General features: G+C 43.4%; 1 protein-coding gene and 1 non-coding gene across 2 annotated transcripts in view; both read right to left on the reverse strand.

Moving 5' to 3' along the window:
• The window catches only part of LOC126473975 (uncharacterized), a 593,366-nt gene that overhangs the window by 408,088 nt on the left and 166,585 nt on the right, over positions 1-18,693 (reverse strand). The window lies entirely within an intron of this gene.
• On the reverse strand, positions 12,178-12,252 carry Trnat-ugu (transfer RNA threonine (anticodon UGU)). The gene has a single exon. It is a non-coding gene; the product is annotated as a tRNA-Thr (tRNA).

Raw genomic sequence — 18,693 nt, forward strand, 5'->3', positions numbered from 1 at the left:
GACTTTTACTCTACTACAATCACCCAATTGTGAGAACACATTTGGCCTTGTTTCATTTTATTTGTTTGGCTTTACAATTCAGGACAATGTGTTGTCAGTGACTGCATTCAATGCTAAAGACAGTGTAGCTAGCTTGCTAAAAGAATACCCTGAACTCTTTTCTGGAGGTTTAGAGAAGGCTAACGATTTTGTTGCATATATTACTATGGAAGACAAAGTTCAGGCGAGAATTTTCCGGGCCAGTACTGTTCCTATTGCATTACGAGACAAAGTTGCTGCTGAATTTCAAGAAGGGCGGGACAGCGGAGTTATTGCGCTCATATCAGCTAGTCAGTGTGCAAGTCCACTGGTTTTACTCCCCAAACCTTCCGGTCCTATTGGCATAAGTGTTGTCTTTAAGTTTACAGTCAACCCACAAACTGTGATTAATACTTATCCATTGCCACACCCAGAGGATCTCATCGAGAGATTAGCTGCTGGTCGCTACTTTTCCAAAATTGATTTGCGCGATGCTTATCTTCAAATACCGCTAGATGAAGAATCTCAAAAAGTGTATGTTGTGAACACTCATTTGAGCTTGTTTAAATACCTGCATTTGCCTTTTAGTAGTGCTTCTGCACCCACCATTTTCCAATGGCATTTGAGACAGGTGTCTGTTCAAGTACTAAACTGTTCAAACTACACTACTGGCCATTAAAATTGCTATACCAAGAAGAAATGCAGATGATAAACGGGTATTCATTGGACAGATATATTACACTAGAGCTGACATGTGATTACATTTTCACGCAATTTGGGTGCATAGACCCCGAGAAATCAGTACCCAGAACAACCACCTCTGGCCGTAATAACGACCTTGATACGCCTGGGCATTGAGTCAGACAGAGCTTGGATGGCGGTTACAGGTACAGCTGCCCATGCAACTTCAACACGATATCACAGTTCATCAAGAGTAGGGACTGGCGTATTGTGACGAGTCAGTTGGTCGGCCACCATTGACAAGCCGTTTTCAGTTGGTGAGAGATCTGGAAAATGTGCTGGCCAGGGCAGCAGTCGAACATTTTCCGTATCCAGAAAGGCCCGCACATGACCTGCAACATGCAGTCGTGCATTATCCTGCTAAAATGTAGGGTTTCGCAGGGATCGAATGAAGGGTAGAGCCATGGGTCGTAACACATCTGAAATATAACGTCCACTGTACAAAGTGCCGTCAATGCGAACAAGAGGTGACCGAGACGTGTAACCAATGGCACCCCATACCATCATGCCTGGTGATACGCCAGTATGGCGATGACGAATACACGCTTCCAATGTGCGTTCACCGCGATGTCGCCAAGCACGGATGCGACCTTCATGATGCTGTAAACAGAACCTGGATTGATCCGAAGAATGACGTTTTGCCATTCGTGCACCCAGGATCGTCGTTAAGTACACCATCACAGGCGCTCCTGTCTATGACGCAGCGTCAAGAGTAACCACAGCCATGGTCTCCGAGCTGATAGTCCATGCTGCTGCAAACGTCGTCGAACTGTTCGTGCAGATGGTAGTTGTCTTACAAGCGTCCCCATCTGTTGACTCAGGGATGGAGACGTGGCTGCACGATCCGTTACCGCCACGCGGATAAAATGCCTGTTATCCCGACTGTTAGTGATACGAGGCAGTTGGGATCCAGCAAGGCGTTCCATATTACCCTCCTGAACCCACCGATTCCATATTCTGCTAACAGTCATTAGATCTCGACCAACGCGAGCAGAAATGTCGCGATACGATAAACCGCAATCGCGATAGGCTACAATTTGACCTTTATCAAAGTCGGAAACGTGATGGTACGCATTTTTCCTCCTTACACGAGGCATCGCAACAACGTTTCACCAGGGAACGCCGGTCAACTGCTGTTAGTGTATGAGAAATCGATTGGAAACTTCCTCATGTCAGCACGTTGTAGGTGTCGCCACCGTTGCCAACCTTGTGTGAATGCTCTGAAACGCTAATCATTTGCATATCACAGCATCTTCATCCTGTCGGTTAAATTTCTAGTATATTATATTTGTCCAACGTATACACGTTTATCATCTGCATTTCTTCTTGGTGTAGCAATTTTAATGGCCAGTAGTGTAACATGGGGCACCATGTCAAATGGGTTTTGGAAATCCAAAAATGTGGGATCTACCTGTCTCGCTTCATGTATAGTTTTCCCGTCCTGATTCTGGAACGGCTATTACTCTTGATTTCCTAAAGATTACGCCTATTTTACTCCGGATACCATTTACCTTGTATAATTTTGCATTATCGGACGTTTGTTGAATGTAATGTCATGTAAAATGGTGCACATATGTCTTTCACACGACTTAACACAGCACCAGTATTCGAGTGAGTAATGCGGAGAAGTCTGTGACCCATCGGGAAATGTTAAGTAAGATGGATTACAGCGAACACCAGCTCCTCAGCTCGCTGTGTCCGTCGTCGATGCCGGATGCAGGAGAGAGAGTGAAGGCAGTGGCGGCGTGGCGGACCAGAATGCATGGCGCGCGCCGTAATGGACGCCAGCCCAACTCGAGCGCTCTCCGAGCCCGTATTTCACGGCAGCCAGGGTGCCGTGGCGAGGTCGCACGTCCTTCACGGGACCACTGCGCGTCTCTAGCCACTCCACACGTTCTCCTCAGAGGCAATATCTTTTCCTGTCTTAGTACAAAGCACGAATGTTGTAACAATTCATCAGCCTTTTGAGAGTTTAATACTGTCTTTCACCCAATTCCGGTCTATTGTCCACATTTTCTGCCCGATATATCCGATGTACAGAGGTGGCTATAAAAACTGCAACACCAGGTGGGATAGAAAGTAATTATACTCCATCTATTGGCCTTGTACAGTACAGTAGCTAGAATACATTATTACATTACAATACGTTGTGGTGTTAGCACACAGAACTGCCACCTTTGGCATTCATTGTGAACTTAATTCTACTGCGGCGTGGACTTAAATTCTGTAATAATTTATTTAACTTTCTGAAGGTATCTGTCCATAAACATTTACGTCATCCACATACCTGGTGTACCATGGAGTTGAGAATAGACTGAATCAACCTTTTAGACATTACCATTGGTATCAGCGAGCGAAAGCCTTCATTTAAGATGTATCGGAAAGTAGGTTCTACAGACACACAATGCCTGACATTACCAAGCATCCCGTGTAACAGACAAACATGAATCCTTCTATTCTATGGTGCACCACCTACTATCAATACCACAAAGCCAATGAGATTTTGAAAATGAATAAAACAGCTAAAGAAATAGCATACAACAATGTATATATTTCTATCCTAATTGATGACGAAGGAAGACGTGTAAAAAAGAGTAAGATGACAGCACTTCTGTATCATCCCCAGAAAGTACGAACTACACTGATAAGGAATGAGACCTGTGCTACATCTAGATAGGACCTGACAAGTATTTGCGAACAAACTAATATCCAGGTATTATACTTCAGTCTTTTGAACTAGGGATATTGTTCTCCAGATTGCGTTCAACATTAAAGAAAACTTTCCGTCTTTAGAACAGGGTGATATTTATGGGATCCCCTGCAATTTGTGTGGAAAATTACATGTACATCGATTGGCACGGTTATAATTACCAGACTGATTATTAAAGGATCTGAAGACTGGAAAAGAGAGATTCAACCTTTGCTGAACATGCTTTGAATGATTGTCATCCTTGTGATATTAAATGTGACGTTCTCGAAAGAAAACTAACATTGCTCGAAATTCTATCCAGAATAATCACCACTCGAAGAAACCTACCTTATCCTTAATGACCAAAGCAGTTTCATTATTCGTCTTAATAAAGTAATAGCAACATGTTATTTTTTTCTCACCATTAGATACGATACATTTTATTACTGTTCGACACCCACTTCTCACAGACTCCTTTTTCCCCTCTGACCCCTCCCATCTTTTTCGACCTGTTCATTACATTGCAAGCTATTTTGTCCATATAACACAGCTATCAATGGCAATACTCAGATATACAGCATTCCTCGCTTCACGTTCTTATACTCTCAATCGTCGAGTATAAAGCACTATAAGACATATTTGTTTATAGATTCTTAGTGAATTTCATTATGTTTGTGTATTTATATAGTAATGTAGTTGTAAAAGGTCACGTGCATTTCGAAAAACGATCTTTGTAGTGTTACAAACTCTGGTTAATGATGTGTTACTTTAAGCTCTCTGAGAATGACCTAGGAAAACGAAACCCGGTCAAACGAACTACGTAATACATATTATTGTTGAATATCAATAATATGTATGTAATATTTTTAAAAGTCTTTGTTCCTAACATGTACCGACCGAATACTCTGTAAATATTAATCAATAATTTACTTTTATTGAGGAAAGAAGGTAATTCTCAGAGAAGCTCAGTGAAGGGATAAATTTTTGGCTCCTGCTTAGTAAACATGTACACAGCACGAAATGTTATTTGCTACATTTCTAATACGAAAACGAGGGTACTGCCAAAGACATCTCATGAAATTCTTGGGACGCTTCTCTACGTGATCCATCACTGTCATAATCGTCTGCGAGTCGCTGCAGTGTTGATCTACTGCGATCTCCATTTCCTAGCAAATGGCAAAAGTTCTTGTGAAAGGCCCACTTCCTGAGAAAAGCATCTCCATACCGTTTTCTTTACTGACTTAAATGTCAGTTTCGACAGTATACATAAGGAACAAGCGGATACTAGTGTCCTAGTGTCTGCCTTAAATGGAAATATCACGTTCCTAACTGATTAACTGTTGGACCTTTCACGGCTGTATATTTTTCTCGAGGAAATTTCAACTACCGCAAACGGTGCTTTCAGATGCCAAGGAAATGTTAGAAAATTTCCTGACTCTATAGTGGAACAGGCCCGCTCTACTTTGTGAAGGAACAGAATATAAAAATGTAGGTACAAGTCACAGACGTAAACAGATATTAAGAAACAAGCGCACACACAAAATTGTTTTACAATTAATGACAACAATTTCACTTCGTTTACCTTTGCTAGAAGGAACAATAGGAAAACAGCTGATTAGCCACAAATAAACCTACACCTGTATTTTCATCTCTGATTTACTCCAGAGGCAACCGGTTTAGGGATTCCATTATGTCTCCATCAGGTACTATGAACAAAATACTAACAGCAATACAACAACTGAGGTCGCATAAAATTGCAGGTAGCAAACTTCATATTAATTGTACATTATAATTATATAGACATACATTAAGGAACCTATAGCTAAATGTAACAACCCTGAATAATAAAATTTAAAAGTAGTATCACGCAGTGTAAAGCAGACTGTTCGATTTCAATGAATAAGCAAACACGATGGAATTGAGAATCCGCTTTATTAATTTTGTTTTTATGTCTTTGATTTTCTCGATCGAACATTAAAACACCAGTATGTGCATTTGCTCGTATAGAGTTTGAATTCGATCAAGATTACCTTTGCTCTGACGCCACACGCTGCATATGACGTGCTTTATCTACTACATATTTGATGTTTCTGTCTATTTTCACTAAGACACTACTTAAATAAAACTATGTAACGATGGCCTCCTACTGGCTCTTCATGGAGGCTTACTTTCTGTGGTTTACTGCTTTTATTGGTCCAGTTTTTTGGGTGGCAATTTTATGTAATCTTATCTTATTTTATTCCTTAATCCCTTTTAGTAAGTAATATAACTGTAACCTACACGTATTGCTATCGTGGTGTAAATTAAAATTTACTATGCTCGACTGATACATTTACCTATAGGTTTGTTATCGTAGTTTTATATAATGATTACGTATAATTCGCATGAAATTTGTTGTCCACAATTTTGTGTCACAAAGTTTCTTTACTACATTGTTCATAGGACCAGATTATGTCCATGGGGCCTGATGATGGCATAATGGACTCCCAAAATCAGTTGCCTCTGGAGTAAAACAGATGAAAACAAAGCTGTTGGTTTATTTATTATCGGTTATAGTAATAATAAAGATATTTTCAGTTCTTCGACTCCAAACAAGTTTTCGATTTGTTACTTTTGATTTTAAGGTAAATACCTGAACTGGAACCTTATTTTTATTTGTAGTTGGTAGTATCTTGCGTCCTGTTGCCTGATCGTCTGGTTTTGACTGAAAGGAACCGCGGCTCTTAATGTGCCGGATCTCAAACAGACCGTTCTACGCATTGGAGTAGGAAAATGAAGATGAATAAATAAATAAATAAATAAATAATGCGGCCAGGAAGCTGATGAGTTCACTATGTATCTGGTGAATGCAGATTGTGTTATATTATATCGGTTTGTATAATGGTTATCACAAAAACGAGCTTCTGTGGCACAATACACTGATTTGACAAGCCAACGGGTAGCGACATGAACAAAAGAGAGTATCGCTTACACATGGTATGTAAGGGCGCTGCATTGGTAAAACTGTCACTTATTCTCAGGTGATTCATGCGAGAGGGTTTCCACATGATTATGGCCCTAGGACGGGATTTAACAGAATTTGAACGAGGAATGATGCAGTATGGGGCATTCCATTTCGGAAATGGTTAAGGAATTCAGTATTCCAAGATCCATACTGTCAAGAGTGTGCCGAGAATACCACATTTCAGGCAACACCTATCACCATGAACAACACAGTGGCCGGCGGCCTTCACTTAACGACCAAAGACGAGCGTCTGCGTAGAGCTGGCAATGTTAACAGACGAGCAACTCTGCAAGAATTAACCACAGAATTCAGTGTGGGACCTGCGATGATCGTATCCATTAGAGCAGTGATGCGAAATATGTTGACAATGGGCTACTGCAGCAGACGACCGACGCGAGTGCCTTTGCTAACAGCACGACATCGTCTGCAGAGCCTTTTCTGGACTCGGTTGAACTCTAGACGAGTGAAAAACTGTAGTCTAGTAATATGAATCCCGATTTTAGTTGGCAAGAACTGATGGTAGATTTCGAGTGTGGCGCAGCCCCTACGAAGCCATGGACCCAAGACACTGTGGAAGCTGTTGGTGCCTCCATAACGGTGTGGGCTTAGTTTACACGGAGTGGACTGACTCCTGTGTTCCAGCAGAACCAAGTGAGGCCATCTGCACACATCAAAAAAGTTTTGTACCGCCTCGGTTCCGAGAGTTCCGGAACTCGTACAGAAAATAGGGATAGAGATCAAAATAAACATCATTTCCGCCATTTTTATTGCTCACGAAAACCACACATTGCACGTTGTTCCACTATAAAGCAAGACCTTCAGAGGTGGTGGTCCAGATTTCTGTACACACCGGTACCTCTAACACCCAGTGGCACGTCCTCTTGCATTGATGCATGCCTGTATTCGTCGTGGCATACTATCCAGAAGTTCATGAAGGCACTGTTGGTCCAGATTGTCCCACTTCTCAACGGCGATTCGGCGTAGATCCCTTACAGTGTTTGGTGGGTCACATTGTTCATAAACAGCCCTTTTCAATTTATCCCAGGCATGTTCGATAGGGTTCATGTCTGGAGAACATGCTGGCCTCGCTAGTCGAGCGATGTCGTTATCCATAGAAAGTCATGCACAAGATGCGCACGATGGCGCGAATTGTCGTCCATGAAGGCGAATGTCTCGCCAATATGCGGCCGATATGGTTACACTATCGGTCGGAGGATGGAATTCACATATCGTACAGCCGTTACGGAACCTTCCGTGACCACCAGCAGCGTTCGTCAGCTCCACAGCTCCACATAACGCCACCCCCAAACAGCAGGGAGCCTCCACCTTGCTGCACTCGCTGGGCAGTGTGTCTAAGGGGTCCAGCATGACCGGGTTGCCTCCAAACACGTCTCCGACGATTGTCTGGTTGAAGGCATATGCAATACTCATCTGAAGAGAACTTGAGGCCAATCCTGAGCGGTCTATTCGGCATGTTGTTGGGGCTACCTGTACCGCGCTGCATAGTATCGTGGTTGCAAACGTGGACCTCGCCATGGACGTCGAGAGTGAAGTTGCGCATCATGCAGCCTATTGCGCACAGTTTGAGTCGTAACACGACGTCCTGTGGCAGCATGAAAAGCATTATTCAATATGGTGGCGTCGCTGTCAGGGTTCCTCCGAACCATCATCTATAGGTAGCGGTCATCCACTCCAGTAGTAGCCCTTGGGCGGCCTGAGCGATGCATACCATCGCCAGTTCTGTCCCTCTGTATCTCCTCCATGTCCGAACAACATCGCTTTGGTTCACTCCGAGATGCCTGGACACTTGTCTTGTTGAGAGCCCTACCTGGCACAAAGTAACAATGCGGACGCGATCGAACAGCGGTATCGACCGTCTAGGTATGGTTGAACTATTGTTTTTTGTTTTACGCAACTATTGTTTTTTGTTTTAGACACCCTCCTTCGCAGTGGAATGACTGGAAGTGATCGGCTGTCGGAAACCCTCCGGCTAATATGTCCTGCTCATGCATCGTTGTTTACATCTTTTGGCTGGTTTAGTGACATTTCTGAACAGCCAAAAGGACTGTCTCTGTGGTACAATATCCACAGTCAACGTCTATCTTCAGCAGATCAGGAAACCGGGATGGTGACAAACTTTTTTTGACGTATGGAATTTGAATGGATGACAATACACCATGTCACTGGGCCGATTAGATTGAAGAACATTCTGGACACTGGGGCAGTAAATCCTCTACCGGCAACACCAATTATGGATGGCTACAGAGGCATCTGGGCTCAACATTTTTGAATTGGACTTCCAGCGGCCTTTTGGGTCCATGCCACACCGAGTTGCAGCACATCGCCGGGCTAAAGTATGTCCGACACCATATTAGGAGTTATCCCTTGACTTTTGTCAGTTCAATGTATTTTCTAAAAACAATAAGACCAAGAAATTGTATTGGCCATTTTTAGGTTTACTGTGAACTCTGGAATCATTGTTTTTGATGAGTCTAATACGAAATGCAAAACAAAAATTATAGGCAGAATATCAATAGCACACAAACAAAAACCGAAGTCGATTAGCTAAGCAACCAAACTTTCTGTGTAAACATTGCTTTAAAAATATGATTATGTGGTAATTTTCTCTCCATTTAATTTACATTTAGTGACGCCTCATAATTAAGACAACAGCGAAGTGAACGTCGAATATAATAGTAGTTTTCTCTATGGGAATAATTTCGAACATTTTTGCTGTATTAAATTTCCCATAAAATTGAATATTTTTCTGTTAATGTGTGTTAATGACTATCGTTTTGATCTCGTTATGACATTGCGACCTTCCACTCACAGTCACCACTGACTTAAATGAGTTATCCCCTGTATTTTTCTTTTTGAATTCATTTCGATCCTTACCGTGATTTTGTCACGAACAGCGAAGAGAGAGGTGCTCATGTGTTCATAGATCTTGAAGTACTCACTTTAGGGCCCTTGTCTGCTGCACATTTTTTCTTGTTTTTGCCCATATTACCAACTCTCAAAACACACAAAACAAGTAGCTTGCTGTAGAAGAGGTTTATTTCTTAGTGCTGATAAGAATAAAGGTACGCGTTTTTAAGCTAGACTTCTTCCTTTCAGTTGGTCGTTCCTGTTATATCACTGAATACTGATCATTCCTCTTGGGACAGCTTGCATATTCATGCTTCTTTCAGTTGAGATACTGTGTTTATGCCCACTTTGGTTCATTGGGGTAAGCTGCATCTATTTTCAGTATTTCTTCAAGAAAACCTTGAATGTTACGTAATTTGATTTGAGTTCTGTTTACGATTATCGTTGTCTCTCAACACTGTGCTAACTCTATGGACTCAAACATAAATGTATTGTAAATTAAGTATAAAATTATGAAGCACAAACTTTTCTTTATGGCGTGTATGCCGTTAGGAGGCTGCCCACTTTGTTACCAGTTAGAGCTTCCGTGTCGCTCGAACCAGTAGAAACGGAATCAACTTCCACACCGGTGAATATCGCCACTGCATATATTAGACTGTGCAACAGGGATACATATTTTGTGGGGAATGTAACTTGTGAGAAACAAATTAATGCTTCCCCAGTCTCCCTGTTCCCGCCAAGATGTTCTGGATATATTTACTGTTCAAATGTGTGAATTTCAAAGGCACCAAACTGCTGAGGTCTTTGGCCTATAGTCTTACGCACTACTTAAACTAACTTATGCGAAGAACAACACACACACCCATGACCGAGGGAGGACTCGAACCTCCGTTGTGAGGAGCCACGCAGTCCGTGACGTGGCGCCTCAAACCTCGCGGCCACTAATGTGAAGGCATGTACTGGAATTGGTAATCCCCTTGCGGCTCGCTGGGATTTGCCTGGACAGGTCGTCACACACAGTGGGTTGGATCTGAAACAGCTCATAAATGGCTGTCCACTTTCACTAATTATCCCGTAAAGGCAAAATATCATAAGATTAAAGGTAGAGACACACAAAAGTCGTCTTACGAATGTAATTCATAGTGTTTTCATTTGTAGCTCGAAAAAATAAAGTTATGTGTGTCTACCTTGACTGCAGCCATGTCTCTACTACGAAAAAAAAGTTACTGACGTAATGTAACTTTTTCGAGTTGATAAAGACAACTTTGACTACCCCTTCTGTGATGAAATAAAACAAAGATTATATCAAGAGAGTATTTCAGTGCTCACCTAAGGTTTTTACCCATTTGCTTTCGTGAACGGTTCAAGATAACGAAACAAGGATGTTGGCAAACGGTAGTGGGCACGGGGACGCGTAATTTTGATTCATGGGTAATAATCTCTCCTCAGGTCACGAGCGAGATAGTGAAGCAAGTACGATTTTGCTTAAGTGAACGAAATACTGTTTTGAAAGGCATGCGAAACCCTCTAAAAGTCGATTACAGTGATATATCAACATGTATATGTGGGCGTTTACGCGCCGCTTCCATATTCAGGAAGGCACAACTGGCCCCGGCTGGAATCCGCTCGCCGGATTAACGAGGAGGGTGGGTGTGGCGTCCGGCCTAAATGTGGGCTTTAGGCAGTTCGCTGCATCCAGCTGAGTAAATACCGGGTTGGTTCGTACATCCTGCCTCTGTTGCCCGATACGCAAACATTTCGAAAACTATCTCACACTTGAACATGTGCTTACTCTAGAAACTGTTGGATGAGGTACACGAATTCCGCCCCGCCCCAGAGAGGGGAGTGGGAGATAAGGGGTGGCGACTGGCAGGGCATGCAGCCACCCGGTAAAATTGCTTTAGCCCATATAGCAATAATGACCCCGCAGGATAACGGGACAAGTTAAGGATGCAAAAGAGGAAGAATACTGACGATAAAGCTCTTCACCAAGGCTATCCGAGAAAAGTCTTAAAATTGAAAGTAGGGAGGCCCCTCTCTGTAGCCTCCCTCAGGCCTTCAATCAAGTCGTTTGACGGTTTACGCGTTTCCATTCATACACTGCCGGAAAAGTAATTGCAACCCTAAAAAGAAGTTGTGCGAAGTAGAGGAAAATTGGTAGTCATGTTTCTACATCTAAAAGACGACGTGTATTCCAGTTTCAAGGCAGTCGTATAGTATGGCGCTAGCAGCCCTATTCTGGGGCTGGAAAACAGGCTTGCCTTAAATACACGCTGTAACGGTCGTTTGTGCGGTTACCTGTGAGATTGGACGTGTTGAGTTGATGCCAGTAAATAATGCCTTTAAGGCAACAAAGAAGCCATTATCAGCTCCTCATTGTGTTTGAACAAGGTCATGTAATAGGGCTACGAGAAGCTGCGCTATTGCAGAAAAACTTGGCAGGAATATAACCGCTGTACATGATTGCTGGCAGCGGTGGTCACGAGAATGCACGGTGGCAAGGAGATCGGGCTCCGGGCGGCCAGCAGAGGAAGGGCCATCGTGTTCGGTGCATGGCTCCGGTGCATTGTACCGCATCTGCAGCAGCAATTTGGGCAGCAGTTGCCCCACAGTGATACAACGAACCATTACAAATTGGTTGTTCAAGGACGAGCCAGGCGCCCAGCAGTGTGCACTCCACTGACACCAACCAACCACCATTTGCGACTTTAGCGATGTCGAGCGAGAGCTCATAGGCGGGCACGATGAGGGTTCCCTGTGATTTTTGACAAAAGGTGCTTCTAAAATTACGATGAAATGAACACCCTCAGCTGCTTACAGGCGTTGATATACGTCAACGGGGACAGATGAAAACGTGTGTCCCGACCGGGACTCGAACCCGGGATCTCCTGCTTACATGGCAGACGCTCTATCCATGTGAGCCACCGAGGACACAGAGGATAGGGCGACTGCAGGGATTTATCTCTGGTACGCCTCCCGCGAAACCCACATTCTCAACGTATTGTCCCGCACTACATTCGTAGTGCCCCTGCCCATTATACTCATTACTCACGGCGCCTTGCCGATTCCCGTAAGAGTTCAGGCACTGTTTGTGCAATGGCACAGAAGAAGAAGATGGACAAGTGGCCGATGAGCCTTAACTATATATACGTATGGCAACGCCTGTAAGCAGCTGAAGGTGTTCACTTCATTGTAATTTCATTCTAACGAGCTGCATGGTCACCGATGGTATCTGTTCTTTCGGACATGTCCGAAAGAACAGATACCATCTTAGTATATAAAAGGTGCTTCTGCTTCGGTGCCAGTGACGACCGTACGTTGGTTAGCAGGAAACCAACTCTGGACCTATACATGGAGTTATGGCCTGGGGTGCGATTTCGAGGTCATTCAAAGCACCCTGACTGCAGAATTGCACGTCAGTCTGGTGATTCGACCGGTTGTGCTGCCGTTCATGAAAAGCATTCCTAGGGGCGTTTACGAACAGGATAAGGCTCGCCCACTGCCGCTGTTGTAATCTAACATGCTGTACATAGTGTCGACGTATTACCTTTGCCCGCTCGATCACTAGATCTGTCTCCAGTAGAGCACGTATAATACATCATTGGAAAATTCCAGCGTCATCTGTAAATAGCTTGAACCATTCATTTACTGACCGACCAAGTGCGTTAGGCACGGAACTCCGTTCCACAACTTGACATCCGGCACTTATTCAACACAAGGCAACATTTGCATGCTTTCATTCAATATTCTGGCGGTTACACCAGTTATTAATGTACCAGCATTTCAAATTTGCTATGGCTTCTCTCGCGTTTACATTAGTTTATGATCTTGCAATATTAATAACTTAACTGTGTTACCTAAATAAATGTATTTGCGAAATCTCGTTAACGTACATCAGTTATGTTTTGGTTTCGTGATGTTTTATCCGTCGATGTGTATGAGTATGTACACTCCATCCAGCTTTTTATTGTGGCTACTATTGTAGGGGGTGGATACGAAGTAGAGAGTTTGTACTACAAACACAAATACCTAGCTGCAAAGGTACAATTTACACAGTTTTACTTACGCTATTACGCAGAGCCAACCTCGCAAGAGCAACGACAGAAAATGCTTATCTTTCTCCGTTGAATCGATAACTGTTCAGGTAAGTGAATGTCATTTGAAAAAAATGGTTGAAATGGCTCTGAGCACTATGGGACTTCACTTCTGAGGTCATCAGTCCCCTAGAACTTAGAACTACTTAAACCTAACTAACCTAAGGACATCACACACATCCATGCCCGAGGCAGGATTTGATCCTGTGACTGTAGCGGTCGCGCGGCTCCAGACTGTAGCCCCTAGAACCGCTCGGTCACTCCAGCCGGAAATAATGTAATTTGTCCAATCGTTTGTAGCGTCTCGTACACTGACGCCTGTGCCTTTGGTATGGACTCGCTAGCTCGATGAGGCTTCGGTGCCAATCTTCCACAGTTCGTAATGTCTACTCTCCTGGTCTCTGCGTGTTCCAGCTCATAAGGCGGAGATGAAGAATAAATTTAGCTAGGTCGGGGGCGTGGCCATTAATGGGGACCTCTGTCTGAGTACGTAGCGTCGCCTGTCGGCGTGTGAAGTAGACTTCGGGGGGAGTGAAGCGCCCACCGGCGACCAGCATGTAATTTCTACAGCTGGCTGATTAGGGGACACCGGCTGCTCGTCATCACTGGTTTCGTCTAGACCAGAAACGAAAAAATTAGAGCATAAGAAGTGGGAGCTCCAGATGGGTAAACCTTTAAGAGAAATGTTTGGCGCGTGTGCAAAAAAGTATATTTTGCATGTGTTGTGCCAACTGCTGCCCTGAGACTACACTAACATGAAGACCTCACGTATCGTCCGGCCTGCGCCAATAAATGCTCTTTTTTCTTTTTGTAACGCTTGGCCATCTGAAGCTCCCACTACCGTCACCTTCATATCTGGCCGAGCTCTGTGTGTACGAAATCGCTTATGACAAATCGGCGCTGTCTCCTCCCCCACCCCCCTCTCCCCCTCCTTGTAAGTTCCGAGGGGAACGACAACAGCTTAATTTGCGGAGGATCTCACAGTTTTCCTGAACACTTTCTGACATAGGAATGTAGTTCGATATACTAAATTTATAGCTTACCCTGTACCTGTGTCGTATAACAGAGGATCAAGATTGAATACGTTTACGTTGGTAGCACAGAACTATCTTCTTGCAGCATATACCGACGGAGTCTGCTACTGTAGCCTCACTTGCCTCGCGGGGTGTAGCCAATTCCGGACGCCTTTTATATCAACTTAAGCACTTTTTACGGATTCTTTTGCAAACAATTTCAGCGCAGATATTAATGGGTGTTCATCACGGCAGGTGTCTTTTCAAAAGTTTTCTATTGTCGTTAAAAAGAACATGGTTACTTCAATGTATTGGTTGATAGAGTTAAGATTACTACCGGTGCAACTAAATTACGTGTCACTCTGCGCACTATCACTTACCGCAAAGTTCATTTTGATACATTGAACCGTTCACGAAATAAAGCGGGTGCTTAGTTTTAGGTGATTCATCCTGCATATTAGAAGTCAAAGCAGATCGGAACACTGTTACTTCTCAGCAAAGACAAAAGCGCCATTCTATAAAGGCAATGAAAACTATTGAACATACTCTCGTTATTTTTGCGTAGAAATCCTCAATTATTTTCTTTAAAACATACAATTTCAGTATTTTTTGCTAAAGATTGTATGTAGCCCAAGGTGACTGAATACATCGCTTCACGATCCTGTATCATTTCATCTACGAGGGGACAGTGAACTGTTGGATGCTGGCTGAAGGTTTCTCACGTAAGGAAGCACATTCCGGTACAACATGTGTTGGTTATCGAGGCTTCATTCCCATGAAGCGTGGGAAATTTCGTATCATCTCAACATTAAATCCTGTGTACTACCTCCGCTATTAGACACAGCACATTCTACGTCAGGCAGTAGTACAACATCCTTTCATACTCACTAGCAACCCTGTACACTGTTTCTGATATTTGTACGCCACGTAGGGGAAACTTTTGCTGTGTCCCCTTCCGTTTTCATGCTTAGAGGCAGTTTCACGTCACATGGACTACAATAATGCTGTCACTCGTCCAATAGAGTTGAGATGAAGAGCGGAGACCTTTGAATTCTAATAATGAGCTTCCTGGACGCTGCCCTGTCCTGACTGTGCAGTTTGTAGATGTAAGTGTAGCTTTTTGCTATAGTCTTCCCAATGATGTCAGTAAAAATCCAGCATAATTAAATTCAGTATTTCATGTTAGTTTTCTGTCTGTTTTTGTTTTTCAAGAATTACCTTGCAATAAGATTCTATGCTGGTTTTGAGTTTGAATATATAGTTAGTATTGTGATATCGAGTTCCATTTATGAATCCAAGAAGAAGGGTTGATAGGACATGTTCTGAGGCATCAAGGGATCACAAATTTAGCATTGGGGAGCAGCGTGGAGGGTAAAAATGTGGAGGGAGACCAAGAGATGAATACACTAAGCAGATTCAGAAGGATGTAGGTTACAGTAGGTACTGGGAGATGAAGAAGCTTGCACAGGATAGAGTAGCATGGAGAGCTGCATCAAACCAGTCTCAGGACTGAAGACCACAACAAACAACAACTTCTTACATGATAAGACGACCATTATCTAACAAAAATATGATCAGGAATGCACTAAGCTGTGGTTTCATTTTTATGTTGTTGCCGTTGTGGGCAGTGGCCAAATGATAAGTTGAATGTTGTGTAATATGCAAAGCCGTTTATTGTGGCCACGAGTGTATAGCGCTCAGACGTTTCATGTCAAAGCATAATCTAGATTAATTTCGACACCTTGAAGATCTTCTGTGCCATCAATTCTGGGTCTTCCGTCACTTACAACTTGCTACTGAATGTACAACACCTTTCGATGTTGCTGGTTAGTCTGTGATTGTTATAGCCAACATTGTTGTTGGCATGAAAAAACTCTCCTGGTCGGTAAAGCTCCGAGTGCTGTTCAGTGAAGAATGATGATATTTGTATTTGACAACATATCTTCGTTCACTCTCATAATTTTGATGGTACTTCTCAAAGTAGTCTCTTTTGAATGAACGTATGCCAGCGTACTTGTCAGTTTACAATGATATATTAGTGACATTTTTTTTATATGTTCATAATCACCTCTGCAGCATTCACTAGTACTTCTGGTGATAGAAATTGCTTCCCTCGAAGGAGTTTCTTCAGGTTAGGGAGTACGGAAAAATTATGCGGGACTAAATCCAGACTACAGGGAGACTGAGATATGTACTTCACGTTAATTTTTGCAAGATATTCAGACACAACATTTGAAACATGCGTTCGGACATTATCGCGGTGCAGCATCCAGTCTGTTTCACTTATATGTGGCATTTTGAGATTGATATGGCCTTGCAAAGTTTTCAGCACATCCCTGTAGTATTGTGCAGTTACTGACGTTGCGAAGTGCCAGGGTGGAGAAGAGTTTGTACCTCTGTAATTCTGACGAATTTTGCATGAGAACTACACTTGCACTCGATCCCCTCCTTATCTACCACCTTATTAATTATGTGCACGACGGTAACGAAAGTAATTGATAGTGGACCCTGCTAGTTGGTAAAATAAGGAGTGCACACTCACAATACTTTAATAAAAATCGTAATCTACTTAGTAAAAAAAGAGAACAGGAAATGTGATTCTGCTTCTATCTACGGAATGATATGTTGATTAAATATTACAATGAGATTTATTGTACATCAGAATATAAAGGCACTTGATTATCGACAAAAGGTTAAAGGATAGGTTATACAGAACTACTATGAGAATGAGAGTTGGCTCAAGAACAAGGGGCTCCTACTCTCTGTGTTGCAATAGATTGACGATAGTGACTGGAGGTCCTAATCATGCTGCTGAGGACTTCAGTATAAAAATGATAGGTCCTACAGTGCCAGAGCCGCAAAATATTTTACCAGTTCTGAAACCTGCAGCACGCCATCGGTAGGCAGCGTTCTGATGACGTAGGCGCCAATTTCTGCTGTGCAGGAACTCTGTTTCAACCCGTGGCCTCGAGGGCTGCCAGAGAATTCTAAGTTCTGCTCGTGTGCCGAAGCAGGGAAGCTCCTGGTTGCACGAGATGTATCTCTAGGAAGAGACACCGCAAAAACTCGCCATGTCGGTACATGTGCGAAAACGCAGAGTAACAATGTGGGTCTTAGGTTTCACAATGAAACTGGTGTGTGACCAGAGTCATTCTCCTCAACGATTCCGAAAAAGGGCGACTAAGTAGCAAGACCGTCCTATTCTGACGAAGATCAGATCCCGAATGCCCTGCACCCGTGTAACACAAAAGCGAAGCCAACGTTACTCAACTCCCCACTACCTTCGAAAAACCGTGGATCAGCATTCAGTGCTGATTCCAAAATTCCCCCACACTGTCTCAGATCATCATTCGCGCCAACACCGACCGCTCCCTCCAATGAGCAGGGCTCTATGACGTCAACTGGCCTCAGTTAAAGTTGACCAGTCAAGCCTCAGCTATTAGCGGGGGGCACTGAACTTGCCATTTGACCAGCTACGAAAACAACTGACCATCGCACCCAGCACGGCGTGGTCCACAATCTCAGAATCATGAAGACAATACAGTCAGTGGGCCCCAGCAGTGTTCGTTCCAGACGCGTCGGAGCGTTAAAATTATGAACTTCGGCGACACTCAGACTGCTCGCAGATCGTTTTGCCCTGCATACAAGAGGTGAAACTCGACCTACCGAGGTCAGTCGTCCCGCCAGGCGCTCAAGCCTACGACCCTCTCAGTATTCGCAGAAGGGCAGCCTCCCCCCCTCCTCCTCCCCCCCTCCCCCCCCCCCCCGAAAAAGCAGTGTGCCCTGGTGCTCGCCTCGCAACACGCCACCCAGGGAAGTAACAGAAGAAACTAAAAGCAAGATCACATATAGTTACCAACATGCACGGCAATCAAGTGTAAAGTACTTTGAGCTCTCAGTACTAATACACTCATTAGAATAACCTTATTCGGCCCGTTCCCACCGTGAAATGGTATGAAACATTACAAAAAATGATGAAAACGGGAGTTGACATGTAAAAGAAGGCATGGAACCACTCAAGGTGTGTGCTGGTAGAACGCGCTCAAAATATCGGGTGACCATAACTTTCTCAGCAGAAGCAATTGCTGTTGGGTCTCAGGATTAAAACGATGTAGCGAAATTGACAGCAGACCAACATACGAATGTCATTTCATATCTTTTTCATATTGTGGGGCCACAGTCATAATATATTTCTTTAATGTCAGTATCGCCATTAGACTTGTTTAGTTACAGTGTTACATATACACTTACACGATCATGATTTCG

This window comes from Schistocerca serialis, chromosome 1 (genome assembly GCF_023864345.2).
Source record: "Schistocerca serialis cubense isolate TAMUIC-IGC-003099 chromosome 1, iqSchSeri2.2, whole genome shotgun sequence".
Lineage (NCBI taxonomy): Eukaryota > Metazoa > Arthropoda > Insecta > Orthoptera > Acrididae > Schistocerca > Schistocerca serialis.